Genomic DNA, 17,604 nt, shown 5'->3' on the forward strand with positions numbered 1-17,604 from the left:
TTCAACGCATTTGTTATTGTAAGTATTTTTAAATTTTTAATAAAAATTAGTAAAATTGGTATTTCGCAATACTTTGGTGAAAAAATACGCCAACTGCGTGATTAACCGATGATTAATAAACTAAATTTATCTCACAACTCGGTTATCAGTTAGGAGATAAGTTGTTATTCATTATGACGTTATATTGACATTATACCTGTAGAAATTTAGTAAAAACTAGAACAAAGTAACTCAACAAAAACATAATTTTAAGAATCCAGCGGAAATAATAATTAATCGTCATAAATTAACCAAGAAAAGAACAAAGTATGTGATAATCGGCACGCAACGCGTGTAGAATATTCCGAGAAAGCTCGACGCTGAGGCGCGAAACTTATTACTAAATATTGCGCACCTAACTTACCAGCAACGAGTGTTTGTACTTTATGTAGGGCACAGGTACACAAACCTACCAAGATTACAAATGAAATTAGGTAATAAAAATAAATAGTAGGTTATTATTTCCAAGGTAAATTTAAATATAAAAATGTTAAAAATAAATTAATTCTGGTTAAATTAATTGTGAGGATGTTTAAACAATTAGAGTATTTATTAATATTTTCAAAATTAAATGTAAAAATACGTAAACATGTTTTGGTATAATTTCAATTAGCAGAATTAACGCTGGAAGTTAAAGTCTCAAACATGGTTCTTAAATTTAATTTGATGTTTTTTCCTTCCGGCGGTTTTTGGGATATCCACAAAGTATAAAAAATATCGGCTGGAATCTCGTTGGCGGTGCACATTGCGGGGTTTTACCTCCTACCTTGCCGCCACAACAATGCCAAAGCTTTACCTGTACTTACAGAATGTTATTTTTATTCACAACTAAAAAAATCTAAATTTTAAAATTAATTTTAACAACGAAATTATTTTAATATTTAAAAATGATGCATTTAATTGTGTTTATTTTAAAATAATATTATTTTGTGTTATTGTGTTTATATTCTGGTTTTGTAAAATATTTCGTAGCAACCTGTATGATGTTAATTTGCATATACGTATAAGGCACCTAAACATTTTGGTATAACTGTTGGATTTACATATTTAGGCGCTCACGATGTTGCCGCACCGCCGCCGCCGTCGGTTGTTTCGAGGGGCAGAAATTAAAAATTATTTACGCCCCTCGGCGCACGGCGAATGTATGCAAAGCTTCGCGAATAAATCGGATGTAAACAGCCCCGTTGAGTTTTCTCCAAGTCCCTGCCGGTGCTTTCCACCCCGAAAAGTCCTTTCAACGCGCACAGACTGCTTTTCACGTTTATAAATATTTCAAACATTAAGAACAGAAAAACAATTTCAAAAAACAAAAACACACAAATAGATAAAGAACGATTAATGAAAATTCAAACGAATAATTCCTGAACCTATAAATTAAAGTTTACCACTAGTCTAAATGTAGAAATAAAAGGATTGCGTGTTTTTTGATCGTTTTCGGAAGTTGTAAAGTGCATAGGCTGCATAACAATCCTTAATACCTAAAGGTTTAAGGGTTAAAAGTGAATTAATGATATACTAGATGCAATTCAGCAATAAAAAATATTTAGTGATTTTATTTTTAAAATTTACGTTTCTGGATAAGAATTGACTGTATTTCTGCACGTACGAGAAATAAATCGCAGAAGGAACAAATTTACATGTTATTAACAAGTGTGATTAGTCACCACTCTGTAGTTTCAACCCCCAAGCGCAGAAATTGAACGAATACCCGCCGCAAGTCTCGAATTAATTGCGCTGATAAGAAGGGTTTGCTAAAATAGCGCTCGTGTGCACCATAACCGCCAACTATCCAACTACCAACCACCAATCACTAACCTCGAATCTCCGCTCCCGAGTGTAATTGTTCTTTTTAGAAACACTCAACATCAAACAAAGTTAAAGACACAAAAAAAGAAACTCAGTGATAAGAAGGGTTGATAAGTCTTTAAGTCTTAAACCAAGGACACTTGAGTATCCCTACTAATATTATAAATGCGAAAGTTCTGATGTTTGTTACACTTTCACGCAAAAACTACTTAAACGATCATCATGAAAATTTGTACACATATTCTTAGTGGTTCCCGAATGTTTATAGGCTACTTTTTATTTAATAAAAAAAATTATTTTTTAAATAAAATAGAGAAATTGTTTAGCCAATAATACCTCTGCATCTGGCTATTTGACTACTTTAACGCCATCTAGCATTCCAGCAATGAAGCTCAAACCTAAGTACTATAGTACCATCACACTGTATTACCACACTGTATTACCGACAGCTACGTCAACATCAAATCCAATTGACTCCACTATGGAGACTGTACACTATACTTCCATAGACTATACTTTCAGCCATTTTAAACTTCCCGCCATTCTACTTCATTGTTACTTCTTCTGTGACTACATACGCGTACGGAAGCAACTTCATTATTTTAGATATTTGCGAGCGAAGCTGTTTGTTTGTTTTTTTGTTTTCTTTTATTTTGGGCAAAGATTGAACTTTTATTTGATTCGTTTAAATCGAGATGTTGATCTGAGGTGATTGTACTCTCCCTGTGCTGTAGCAAAAGCAGTTGAAAAAGATAGGAGTGAAGATAAAGGCGAGACGATTAGAGAAAGTGATTTCCCTCCATTGAACCGAAAATGCATTACGCCGCACACGAGGACACAGAGGACAGCAAACCGCCAACGGAGACGCAATATTTCACTCGTGCGGCGCGCAATTACCGCCGGCGGGTGCCGGTGCGGTGCAGCAGACTGTGATCGAGGGTAACGAAGTGAGCAATGGCTCGTGCTCGCATTCGCTAAACTATCGACGTTGTCCTTGTCCTCGTCCTTTTTGTCCTTTTCGTCCTCGCGACGAGTCGCGCCAGCTCACTGAAGATCGATGCGGCAATCCTAGTTCTGTCGCGTTTCGTTCTTACAAATTCTTTTTGTAGACGCATTCGAATCAGATTAACAACCTGTTCATACTAATTTCAACAATAAATAAATTCATAGATAAGGTTAAGCATATTAAAACTGCATTTATTACAATTTGCACTTTTAAAAAGGGAAAAATGTAAATTTAATTTTTTTTTCGTTGCTTTTTGATTTTATCACTTCTAAACTGTAAGAAAAATTAAAGGATTTATGTTTTAAGTTCACTCTTTGTCTTGGAAACATTTACTACACTCAACACAATTAAAAAAACAAATGAATTTTAAATCCGTCCCTGATTATTGTGGACTTTTCTTACGAGTAGAACAATAACATGATATCATATTGCATTGCAGCGCGCTTGGTGTAGTTTTCTTTTGAAAAGCCTTCGTAACAGATTTGCTTTGAGTCAAGTCCTGCCTGAAGACCGGCAGGATTTACCGAAGATGTCTCTTATCATCCAAGAGCATCTCATAATACGCGTCGCGCTGTTTCCGCGCTGCTGATGAAAGCGGCGCGCAAAGATACAAATTTAATCTGCAAAGTGCTCCTTTTTCGCCCCGAAAACGGAGAAAAGTTATAAAAGTATGCGCCGCCATTCCACTGGGACCGGAAATACGCAGCGCCCCGTTGTGAAAAACTCGCAATTGCACGCTGCGCGAATTAAAAGCACCTACTTGAAGACAATCATTTTAAAGATACAAACATATTAAAATCTTTTCTTTGTTCAAACAAACAGAAAAAACAACAACAACCGGAAATTAACGTTTATTGTCCATTATCTCAAGTTTCCGAGTTCTCAAGTGTTTTACTTGCAATTTTTTGCATTGTTTTGTGAATAAATTGAAGATTTACAACCTTATCGACGCGGTGAAAACTGCGTTGAATACCGGCTGCGTATTTTCCACTCGGCAGGCGTTTTCTGTGTCACACAGAAAGAAAAAAAAGAAACGAATGCATCGGACAAATTGAGCCGCACACGCCGCGACCCTCTGAATTCGAGCACGTATTGCTTTATACGAAGATTGAAAGCCGAAACAAAGTGAGGCGATTTTTCTCGACCCTTCGGTAGAATGCAAACGAAAATCGCGCCCGGCAGAGAAAAATTCGTGCATTATACCATAACAAACGTTGATAAACACATTGCATGCATATCGACAATAAAAACATCAAAAAATCAAATTTTTCTACAAAAAAACTTTTTTTTAAGCAAAATTTTACCATATTCAAAGAGTAGTTGTCAAAAAACTTTGAAGCATTTCAGAGATGGTTTTAATAATAGGGCCTGGAATAAGTGTCAGGTCAGCACAAATGACACGGCGCAGCATGGCGGAACAAACGAGACGAGATTTAATTATGTCGTTTCACTTGTTTATAACACGCAGGGAGCACCGAGGACGGTCGTATGCGCACTTTTCGATGTCAAGTTGAGCTCGCGCCATATTTTCCCACCAACATGGGAATTTTCAATTTCCCTAGCGCGTTTGTTTGCTAATACGCTGCGGAAAGTTAATTTAACAGTCCGGGCACTTTGCAACGCCCAACGCGGAAATGCTCTTGTACTTTTTAAGGCTTTTCACCACCAAATTACGAATCTATTTACTTTTGATAACTTTGTCAGGCATCTACGATAACAAATCACCCGACTGACAATTTTGATGCTTCTTAGTTTAATACATTTTATCTATATATATATAAAAATGAATTGCTGTTCGTTAGTCTCGCTAAAACTCGAGAACGGCTGAACGGATTTATCTTATCTTGGTCTTGAATTATTCGTGGAGGTCTAGGGAAGGTTTAAAAGGTGAGAAAAATTCGAATAATTGCCGGGAAAATCCTCAAAACAGCTCTTTTCTATAGAATAAAATTTGACATTGAGATTCAATCATAGTTATAGTTAAATAGTTGAATTCGAGATGGCGCGCTGAAGTGCATTATTGACAAAACTTTATATAATTAATTTCTTTAAATTAAAATTGCTAATCTTATTGATAGAATTGACTCTTACTACGAGTATGTCTAGAACAAGAGAGTAAAAACGAATTACATTTTTATTAAACACAGCCGGAACGAAGTCGCGGGCAACAGCTAATATTTAATAAAGTTCCTTGAAAAGGGTAGTAAAATAAAATAATGTATTAAATGTAGATAAAATATGGACGTGGGGCGGGTGTGTCTGAAGGCCTCGGGTGACAAAGCATGGCAGGTTCCGGATTAAAAAACTTGCTCCACTCAATCTTTGAAGTCCTCGCAGATTCGGACTTTCCTCCGACGTCAGCAACAATATGAAGCTAGTCCGACTGGACTGCCCCAAGGGTGACCCTCACCTACCCCTACCAGACTATTCCAGACCGAATTTGTTTCTATATGTGAAGATTCGAAAAGTGTGTGGATGTGTAGAAACGTATTACTTTTTTTTCTGCTGCACGCAGCGTTCATCGTTCTTTTAGTTATTTTCTTTCGGCTGGGCTTTCATTCGCTGGCCCACTCGGCAAATGAAATCTTTTATGATTGATAGACAGCGGTGAAAGCTTCGATCGTCGCGATACGACGACATTCGTTGACCGTGTATTAGAATTAATTTCCAGCGAGCTTTCAATTCCTTTCAGTTTTTTTTTTGTTCGAATATTGACGTTTATTCCTTATAATTGAGGATGTCATTCAAAAAAAGGATTTTCCTGCTCACAAATATGACAAAAATCAATCAATCATTGCATTAATTGAAAGAAAAACTTAAATTTGTTAATACTTACGCGTGCAGGATCAAAAATGTAATTTTTTTTTCTGTTGCTGGTTTTGTTTGATCTAAACATGAAAATACTTTAAGCGCGCGCCGTGTAATATTCGTATATGTGCGTGCGTTTGGCGCTCTAGTGCACATTTCATCCCCGCGAACAACAATCAAACATAATGCTTGCATATCTGCACAAGAGGGCGGCATTGTCGAAGCGGCCGAGTGGGCGCGCACAATGCGCTCATCGTTTATTCATCGCGCGAGAGGGAAAACAATCATATCGCTCATTGAAAGCCCGCATGCAAGCATCAAAGCTCTCATACCGTCATGAAACGTCAGCGACAATTAATCTGTGCGCGTTAGGAGAGATTTTATCCCATGCATCTCACTTGAAAATATTTTTAGTCAATTTTTATCCAAAGTGTCGTCTTTATCGCTGTGAAGTCAACAAATGCCAGGGCATTACAGTAACGAGGTCGAAGTTGGGCCAAAGTGATGGATCCACGCGCCTGCTTCTCGAGGAGCGTCTCGATGTCGCGATAGCCGCGCCTCATTTACTCCCAATGACCGCACTTTATTACGGCCGGCGGTAATTACGCCCGTAATCGGTCCATTCCGACCCGGGGCCCCGCCGCTATCGTCCTACAACATACGCACATGCCAACAACCACTAAATACACCCAACTGGGATCAACATACGAATTTAGGATCTTAATCTATGCATCCATCCAACATTCCGTGTGGAACATCGAGAATCAAGAATCGATTTTATGTCGAATCGAGAGGGGCTAGTTTGTATGCGGGATGTGGTCTCGCGATCGGCGTAAATATGAACCCGGATGCGTGGGCGCCAATATCGAATCTAATAGGTCATTCGTCGTAATGTTTTCCAGTCGACGGGAATTGCCACCTATTCCAATCGGAAATTGACTTTGGCCGGTTGTGGAGGAATTGGGTTAGAGGCCCTACCCTCCGATAGAATCGAAGATCATTTTGTGGGCAATGATCTAGGAGGGTTCAAATTTTGCCTTTGACTAAAACTATCCGTTGCCAGAAGCTTTTAAATTTGCTTCGAGACTCCAGACAAGTTGATTTCTTGTTACATTTGGTATCTGGTCATGTGTCTGGTGTTGTATATTCCCAAACGTGTGGCAAAGTTCCTTAATTCAATTCCAGCATAGTTTTCATGCAATCCGCGAATGGCGCGCAGAATTATGGCAGATTCGAATACTGCACCAGGGAGCGTAACGCATCTTTGGAGAATTGAACTGACAATTGGCGAGAAAATGTGATTACACCCAGCAGGCACACATCACTTTGCATTTTACAATTGACATAAAAGAAATTCTTTTATTTTTGTTAAAAAAATTTCTTTTTCAAAACCCCTACTAATATTATAAATGCGAATGTCCTGATGTTTGTTACACTTTCACGCAAAAACTACTTAACCGATCATCATGAAAATTTGTACACATATTCTTAGTGGTCCCCGAATGGTTATAGGCTACTTTTTATTTAATAAAAAAAAATTTAAATAAAATAAAGAAATTGTTTAGCCAATAATACCTCTGCATCTGGCTATTTGACTACTTTAACGCCATCTAGCATTCCAGCAATGAAGCTCAAACCTAAGTACTATAGTACCATCACACTGTATTATCACACTGTATTACCGACAGCTACGTCAACATCAAATCCAATTGACTACACTATGGAGACTGTACACTATACTTCCATAGACTATACTTTCAGCCATTTTAAACTTCCCGCCATTCTACTTCATTGTTACTTCTTCTGTGACTACAGACGCGTACAGAATCAACTTCATTATTTTAGATATTCGCGAGCGAAGCCGCGGGTTCAAGCTAGTCAAAAATAAATTCATTCATTGTAGAGGTTTTCCAATAAGAATTCGTGACCTATTCATTTACACGCACTCTTTAGTCTCTAGTCCTACCCTGCTGCTCCTGGGTGTAGATGGTTGTAGTGGTGGATAGCTAGAGGCGCTTTGTTATTTATTCAGTAAATAATGCAGGCATAACTCGCCCGAGCGGCGAGTTGTCGCTGCGCGAACAATGGACGACAACAAAATGCGAAACGAGTGGAACAAGCCGAAACAAACAGCCGCGCGCGCGCGATCCTACCAAGCGCCACGGTTTAACTATTGACCAACGAGATCCAAAGAGTGCACTAGAAAACATGCGCTCGAAATGCGCATCGGGACGTGGACGTGTCAGGCGCCTCATAGATTTTAGATTCTATCAATGCGCAACATTTTGTGAGAAGAAAAAAGAAATATTTGTTGAAAAATTATCAAAAACACATGCTACATATTTTTCTTATGATTGAGATTCGGTATATGTATCGAACATAATATTATTTGCATGTTAAATTATTTTTGCTAAATTTAAAAATTTGACTGCAATCAACAAATCGTTTTGATCATTCTCACCGATAGAGCTGCTTTCTCCACATATTATCATCCGTCGTCATGTTTGCCGCCCGACTCAGCCGGCGGCGGAGGCGGCAGCGTAGCTCCATTGTCATATGTCAACGGCGACGAGCGCGATTTATCTTGCGCCTATTCCGCCCCCGGCCGCCTCCGGACGGTTGACGTCGCGCGGCGCAAGTGATGACCCAACTTTAGCCGAACGCGCTCTGGAGGCGGCGATAAATTTCGAATTCGGCCTGAATTTAGACGTTTTCTTATGCGTTTCCCAACGTGCTCTTTTTTGTGATGATGTATCGTCATTTTTTCGGATGATAAATTTAATTTTCAGCAGATAAAAATATACATTTTTGGTAATATATTTTTTTTGTTTAGATGCTGGGCATTGTCGTGTTTGCGTTGAACATGTGGCTGGCCTTCGATTCTGGTATCGGCGAATGGATTCGTGATCTGGAACTGCAGAAATTCTACATTGGTAACTACATTCTGATCCTTGCAGCGTTCGTCATTGTTGTTAGCAGTGCTCTTGGATGTTTGGCGATTTATTCCGAGCAAAATTTATTTATGCTTGTGGTGAGTTTTTTTTGCTGAGAATTATAAAAATTGTGTTTATTTCGTTGCTGTTATATAGTGTGAATCAGTTGAGTCCTTTTTTGTAAATGTCTCTTTATCTCTATTCCGGTCTCTTCCAACCCTAGCCCCCCGGGGCTGGAAAATGCAACGTGCCTATCTTGCAAATTACAATATTTCTATTTGTCGCGAGATTGCGCCGCGGCGCGCCGCAAAGGAAAAACACATCAGCGCGTGTTTTTCTGCAAACTCAGCCAGTGAGGAATGCCCCCGAGGGTCGGTGCGTCACAACGGCGGCAGCGGCGGCACGAAGACGCCGCCAACAATATATTACGCCCTTCTTACGAGCGTTTGTTTACCATATCAAAACATATTCCATGCCTTGTGCCACCCTTCGGCGGTTTGGACCCTCGAATTATCTAAACGGCACGTGTACATAAAATTTACATCTTTTAACGCAATTTCCTCGCATTTTTCGAACGTGGCAAGATTTTGACCAAAAATATTTTTTGTGCTGAGAACAAAGACTTTTCTAGAGATGAAAATGAAAGAAAATGCTTGCAAATGGTTAGAAATAAAGAAAATAGCTTAAACTCCAGATGAAGGAAAACCGCTGCGTTTTCTCCATCCGGCAAGCATTAATCTAAGCAGACGTAGAAATGCGCGGATTATTACACTTTAAAAACTGCCCGAAACATAAAATTTAAAATAAAAAAATTAATTTTAAAAATCTATAAATGTGGATTGTGAGCTTGTATTGACAAAAATTGAAAAACCGAAAAAATTACACAAACCAAATGCGAAATGTAAAAGAAGAAGAATGGGGCCAAGCAGGGGTGTTTATGGTGGAGGGTGCGGCCGCAGCTGAGTGGGATTCGTTGTAGCGCACGACGGGGCCCGCGCCGCAACTACAGAACAATACACTTTTCTCAACAAGCTGAATTACCACGGACGGCGGCGACGGCGGGCGCAATGAGACGTTGAAAAAGCGGACCTTCACTCTTTTGCCAGCGCAAAACCAACAAAACAAAAAAAAAACACACACACAAAAGAATAAAAAACATAAAAAAAACTTAATTTTTTAATCATGTATACAACAACGTACTTACTATTTCTCTTTTTAATGTTTAAAATAATGTTGGTTGCGTAATTAAAGGTTGAGAATCAATTTAACAAGTGGCCGGGTCACGACGCGACTATAACTGGATTTGGTTTTAATTAATAAGGACGTTAAAGGACGTTATAGGCCTACAACAACGCGTTAGCGTGTGTGGGCAACGAGGATAAGGCAGCGGCGACGCATCCGGTTTGCCGAAGATTAAATGTTTAATGAAATCCACCTACAAACTCCCGGCTTACGTTCGAGGCTAATCGTTCGTTGCGTTCCTGCGCCGAAATAAATTCACCAGCGACGAAATTGTGCCGCCTAATTCGCCCGGCCAAACAAGATGAATCATTTAATTATTACGTTATTAAATTATTCAATTAATACAATCTAAATATTCTTGTAATTAAATTGGCCCTGGAAAAACGTCCAAAATTAATTAATCAAACAATTTCACTCGCAAAACAAAAATATAATAATTGTCATAAAGTAAAATCCATGAAAATAAAAATGGCAGGTTGATTTTCTCCATGACTGCACGCTCTTCGCGTTGCGCACGGTTCGATTGCTGTTTTCACAATTCACTATAACTACAAGACAGTTAGTGTCACCCGGCAATTACCTTCCGGTAATGCACTCGACCGTATGGGAGACTGTAACACTCTGAACAACACAACATTGCAATTCGAGATGTGTATGTGAAGGCGCCTCCACCATAACTGAAACTAGAGCCCGTGGGGGAACAAACACAATTCGAATCTATGGTCACTTCGTTGCCATGCAATTTGCCGCACACAGAGCCCCGCTCAACGATTTTTATCCTTATTATCCTTCGACGCCGGCAGTGAGGCCGAGTTTAGTGGACGATTACGCCAAGAGGTTTAATAAATTTTTGCAACGTGGTTCAGGCAAAATGTCACATTGTTGAGATGTTGAAACGAACGCGTAAAAAAAGTTAACAACGACGTCAAGGATATGAAATTTGTGTCAATAATATACCAGCAGTCCAATTAACAATAACGTCAAACACAAGTTTTTAAAAAATGTTTTGAATTGCGTGTGCGCATGAAATGAATTTATTGTTCTAGCGTAATGAGTTTGCGCTGTGGTTAATCATTTACACGACAATGTATGCGCGCATTTTGTTGTTGCAAGTGTTACAAATTGCTGATGATTCAGATAAACGTGATTAATCAGTTTCATTGATAATTATGATTCATTGTAATAAATATTTCACGTGACACAAATTATGCTTTATTTTATAGAATGACAAAACATTGGGTGATGCATAAAATGATCTAAATTTTGTTTTTTTGTGTGATACATGTTGGTGTGTGTAAAGGAAGGAGGAAAATGCTCGAGGTCGGCGGGTTTGTTTAGGGTTTCAGGGTCTGTGCCGTTCGACGCGTCGTTTGCGCGCGCGAGCACTCGCTAAGTGGAATCTTAGACGTCTGGGGAGCGTTATCTAATAAACCGAAGTAATCAACGAAAATGTATAGCGATCCCCGGCTTGCGTCTTGCTCTGTTTTCTTAACAACAACAAGCCGGGGGTGTCTGGTGTTTTGGTGCTGTGCGTTGCATTGCCGAAAACACCGCCAGGACAACAAAGACACGACAGACAACTACCGGCAATCACATTTAACTAAAATACAAACTGATACAAGAAAATATTAATTTAAAAAAATTTAAGAAATTAATTTTTGCTTTTACTGCTATCACTCTGTATATAAGGTTTCATGACATAGTAGAATTCATGCACTCTCCAAGTACGTAGCGCTTGGTGATACGAGCTGTAATGTAATGTGTTGATTGTTGGTATGTGTGTGTATGTTCGGAAACTGCCGGCAACAGAAACAGGCCATCTTCGCCATCAACGCGCAAGTTCTCTTGTTACTTGGTCCTTGGTCCTGTGCACGATGTTTGCCATGGACGCATGCATAGTTTATTCCGAACAATCTTGTCTTGCTCGCTTTCGGTGCCCGGCGCCTCCACGTTATAATTTACTTGCGGCGTAATGGCTTCTCGATAAGTTAACTTTGCCAATCTACGGCAAACACCACGCCACGTGCGAAAACAAACAAAACACCAGCAAAACACTTTGGCTGACTAACCTAAAATTAGTTTTACGACTTCTAAACCAGCAAACCTACTTTTTTGCACTTAGAAAGAAACATTCTCGTTATGATCAGGTGTCTTCTATATTACAAACAGCTTTTTAGTAAAGCCGATGTCTGGACTACTCTTAACTCTAAATCTAGACAATGCACGAATGCACCTAACCCCACCTCATCACTCCTAAAATTGTAACCGTGTAACTATGGATGTGCAGCTCGAACACACTATCATATATCATGTCATTTGTACGCTTCGAAACGCGGAATTAGAGATAGACGGCGGTGCTAGAACCAAATGCGTCACAACCAAGCACCAGGAGAGAGAACGTGATAGCGCGCCACGCATTACACACAAATTAGTTAGCATTAAACGTCACCGAATATGATTCTGATTAATGGCGCGCTGCGAGCGCTAGAAATGCAGAAACGCTGTGTGCACATGCGAGACTTGACGTGAGGTAGGCGATACTTGATGAGGCACAGAGTGACAATTTTAACAAACGCATATTTATTACCTTAAACATAAAAAATAATTTTAAATTAATTGTGGAGTTATTTTAGAAAAATCAAATGTTTTGCAGATAACTAAAAGTGAAACATTGCAAGTCATGCAAGCGCAAAATTTGCGTTCGTTAAATTTGCAACATAACATAATATAATAGAAATGGTTAGTTGCGACAGCAGTGCTTCTATTAGCGTTCGTGTTCTACGAGAGTTTGTGTGAATTTCTGAGCATGTGAGCATGTCGCCCTGGTCGGTTTGCTGCGCAGTCACTTGCATACGTCCCGTCGAGTCGCGTCGAGATTACGTCGGTGGCGCGAAACATGGACGAAGAACGAAGGACTAAACTAAATTCAAATTTAACACGCATTGCATGCGCACGCTGCAAGATTGCAGATTCCAATTTGAGCATATACAACAATTATGATCTTCCACTATGAGCCGCAACTTTCCAACTACCATTGCAAAATGTTCAAAATGTCCTGCGAGCAGCAAATGAAAACATTAAAACACTAAAAATTAATTTTCTACACTAACAAATTGTAAAACCATGCAAAAACATATTTCTATGCTCCGCCTGTTGAATTCTCTGCGCATGCGTGTAATACTTGTTTTTATATGTGCGGAAAAGATTAATAACGTAAATGTATGCTAATAACACGTTTGAACAAGTTTACTTGTCAACCACTTAGAAAAAATTCCTACACTATGATTGCGTCCTCATTATGAACCCTTATATTTGGTCGACGAGGCAAAGGATCATTACGTAAAGTGCGTCCTGCGTTTTACGTCCTTCTGTGTCCTGCGTATGTGCGTCCGCCTCGCTTGTTTTATTATATTAGCGTGTTCATTATCGCACGAGTTTATCAGTTTCGTATACTCGAAAAACCACCCTCTCAGCGAGGGTCACAACAATCCGTATCACAACTTGTACATGTTTGACGCAAACTTTTACCATACTATTACTCACTTACATCTACGTATACTCATAAAAGTTGATTTGAATCAAGGGTTGAACTCGTTTGTCACTAGTTTGTGTTTGTTTGATTAAAAAATGTTAAAACGATAATAAACTGAAGGAAATTATGCTATGCACTTTATAATGGTGCATTAGAGAATGTCGGGGTAATGATTAATTATTATAATTTACATATTATGTAAATTAATATAAATAAATTACAATTTTATTACTTTTGCGTAATTTTTGGCCTTAAAAATGATTTTTTTAAATTTTTACTTTAAAAGCACTTTTTCTACGATTTTAAGACACAAAAAGTGGTACTTTATACACGGCCGTGACTAAAGTACTTTATTTATCTGTTTTAGTCACGGGTTGAGCTTAAAACAAAGAATACACATTGTTTTTCATATAAAATCAGATTTTTTTCTTTTTATGTTCACATGCCAAGTCTGTTTCTTCGCCGTGCATTTGTTTCGTGCGCTATTTATACGAATCGCGCTGATAAGGCGGCGATAAGACGGTCGAAATAAAGTTGGTAATGTACGACCGCGTCTCGCCGGCGAGTAGTGAGTTATGTTCGATATACTGGATACTTTCAGATAAGAGGCGCTCCTGCACTCTTTGCTCCTGCTCTATAGGTGTGTCTGCCGTGGCAATGACAGGAAAGCAATGGATTTCGTTGTTTACGTGCCCCGACATTGCGTGTGTTTCTCCAACTAGACGTGTGCGACGTATAAATTTAATTTAATTAATGCTGTATGCATGCGAGCCACGCCTACTCACTTAAATTAATTTCAACCTCGACACATCGCACAACAAAAATTAATTTGTGTGTGTTTTTAAGGACAATTTAATATAAACAAAGTGGTGATCAGGAAATATTACACGCAGCAATCATAAAACATAATATTTTCACGTCGCGATGTGGATGTGTGTGGGTGGTAAATGTTTGTCCATCCACTTTGTAAATTTTTCGCGTTTTCCGGTCTGGGCGACGAGATATATCACATATACTTATGCGCGCCATGTTGCGACGCCATCCAATTACATTAAAAGATGTTGACAATTCCCACCGGACAAACAGGAAGTTGGTCACGCGTAGCAAGTCGACGAATTCCACGGAACTCCGCCCGGATTGCAGCCTTCGGCCTCAATCGTCTGGTCATGCTCCGATGCGTTAATTCAACAATGACGAAGGGGAAATCGTAAAGAAATTCTAATATAATTTTATAGAAAACTAGCTTTAACCCTCGGCTTTGCTCGCGAATATCGAAAATAATGAAGTTGCTTCCGTACGCGTCTGTAGTCACAGAAGTAGTAACAATGAAGTAGAATGGCGGGAAGTTTAAAATGGCTGAAAGTATAGTCTATGGAAGTATAGTGTACAGTCTCCATAGTGTAGTCAATTGGATTTGATGTTGACGTAGCTGTCGGTAATACAGTGTGATAATACAGTGTGATGGTACTATAGTACTTAGGTTTGAGCTTCATTGCTGGAATGCTAGATGGCGTTAAAGTAGTCAAATAGCCAGATGCAGAGGTATTATTGGCTAAACAATTTCTTTATTTTATTTAAAAAATAATTTTTTTTATTAAATAAAAAGTAGCCTATAACCATTCGGGGACCACTAAGAATATGTGTACAAATTTTCATGACGATCGGTTATGTAGTTTTTGCGTGAAAGTGTAACAAACATCAGGACTTTCGCATTTATAATATTAGTAGGGACATATTTTTATATATTTTTGAGGTTAGATATTTTCATCAGGTAGAGCTGCCTGCTGGGAAGAAAGAGAATAAAGGTTGAGCGATTACTGCTAATTAATAATACGGGCATATGGCAAAAAAACCGCTAGAATCATTATTTTCCCGTGGGGTTAACTTTTTGTCTGTAGGTGTGTTTTGTTGTTTACTCATTTTTTTTTGTTATTTTTTTGTTTGCTGGTGCAGATGCTTCGTTTTGATGAAGTTGGAAATGTTTTTGTTTTCTTTCTGTTTTTATTTTTAAATACTTAAAATTGAAAAATGTATAATAATTAATTTTTCATCATATATACGTATTATTTTTGCATTGTTTATTGTTTATATGAAAATATAAAATTTTTAATATTTTCACTACTAATTAAATTTTTATAATGAAGTTGATGATAAGCGAAAATATTTATTAAGATTTTAACTTGGAAGCACAATAGGATATGTGTATTGTTGGTTGCCTACCTGACGTTATTCACTTGTCACACGTGAATGACAGCGTTGAAAAGATGTAAGACATTGGGTTGCATATATTTGATTACAATACATACACATTATATATATTATAATATACTGATATAATATACCATGTGTTTAACTATATTGCTATAGTAAACTTTACTTTATAAAAAATCACTTTGGTAACTTTATTAATATAATAAAGTCTTATATAAAACGTTATGTTTTAATAAAAATTAGTTTTACCAGATTATCCAATCTCTTTTCGACGAAAGTAAAGAAAACTTAATAATTTCCAACATGCGTGTTTACGCATGTGACTATATCGCCTTTCAGGGTCAGTTACTACTACCCCGTGATGTGTTGGAAATCGCGTGCAACCACAGTTCGTTTTCAGTTTCGCTTTCATTACAAAACAGTTTTTCCTGCTTGGCGCCTCCACCATGTTCAACATCCCATGCGTTCGCTTTGTTTAATTTCAGTTTTCTTTATTGTTATTTTTTGCTCATTTTGTCAGAAGCTCAGTGTGTACATAAAGGAGTATATTACATTATGAATTTGTTATGATAGAAATTAACGCAACACATTACACAATATCACGTGTGGAAAGTGTGGGAAAAAATGTAATAACAAAGTTATAATAAAACCACGCATTATGAAAATAGTCTAGCGTACTGTAACATGAAATAAAAATAATATAAAAATAACATATGAAATTATTGATAAAATAAAAACCGAAGAAAGTAATTGATAAATTAATTAAACCAATTTTTGCAATCAGAAAATAAATGTAATATAAGTTGATTAGTTAAGGGGAAAGTTTTGTTTGGGAAAAATATAAGAACACACTGTATAGAGGAAAATACTAATTTATAAAGTCTATATTAGTTTACTAAACAAAATTACACAAATTATCTTTAATTTGTTTGCCTAAATGTCAATTTGGTTTTCATTTAATAAAAATCTATTATTTGACTTTATAACTTCCACAACATAGCAAAAAATCAAACAAAATAAAATTCATTTTTCATTAAATTAAACTCAAACAAACTGTAACTCTATTTTGTTTGCTTTTATTAATCGGAATTATTTCCAATAAAAAATTATAGGTAATTTTTTTTTTAAAAGTAGAAGTGCAGACGAATTTATACCTATGCTATTATAAATGCAATTTTGTATGTTTGTGACGCTTTCACAAGAAAACCTATGAAGCAATTTTGATATATTTTGGTGTAATGATATTTCCAACAGTGGAAAAGCAAATAAGTTACTTTTTGTTACATAAATGTAACTTAGTGGATGTAAAATAGGGAATAAAAGTTGGTATGTCGATTCATACATAGTTATGGTTATATGACTTTAACCAAAATGGCCCTAAAGTGCGTTATTAGCATTTTACACTTCTATAAATTTAAAATATGAATGTTACTGAAATTACTCATGAGAAAATTAAAACCAAAAGATCAAAAAAGGAATTTGAATTAAATTTTACCAAAAACTAAACCAAAATTAAATTATCACCTATTTTATTAGATTTATTTTAAATATTTTTAAAATTTTCTAAAATTCTGCCTACAATAAGCATGTATAACTAGTTAATAATTCTATAACATGCATAAGCCATACGTCATCATTTTAAGTAAAACAGCAGCGCAAAGTTGACGCAAAGATTAATCACGCTGCAACTCCACAAGAAGCCCGCGAGCAAATTCTTGCAATTTGTTAAATCTACGACGTACACGGAAAGATGTGAAGGATGTCGAGCATATTAAAGACGCAGCAAAAGTTCCATCGCAAGGCGTGTGCGCGCGTCGAGGTTGCACTTTTCGACTTTTCTCAGCGTAGTTACTAGTTCGCTGCGAGTTTTCCGCGACATTCAGCAATTTAAAGCTTTGAACGACGCTATCAATCATTTCCAGATGCACACCCACATAGAAAAACATACACATATTCTTTTAATACCAAAGCCAAAGTTGCTTGTTAAAGATTTAAAGTTTTTATGCGTTATTAAGCAGGTTTTAAAA

The sequence above is a fragment of the Atheta coriaria genome, unplaced genomic scaffold (genome assembly GCF_025399875.1).
Source record: "Atheta coriaria isolate IRGN ID8LTWV9N9 unplaced genomic scaffold, Caltech_Dcor_3.1 hic_scaffold_5_pilon, whole genome shotgun sequence".
Lineage (NCBI taxonomy): Eukaryota > Metazoa > Arthropoda > Insecta > Coleoptera > Staphylinidae > Dalotia > Dalotia coriaria.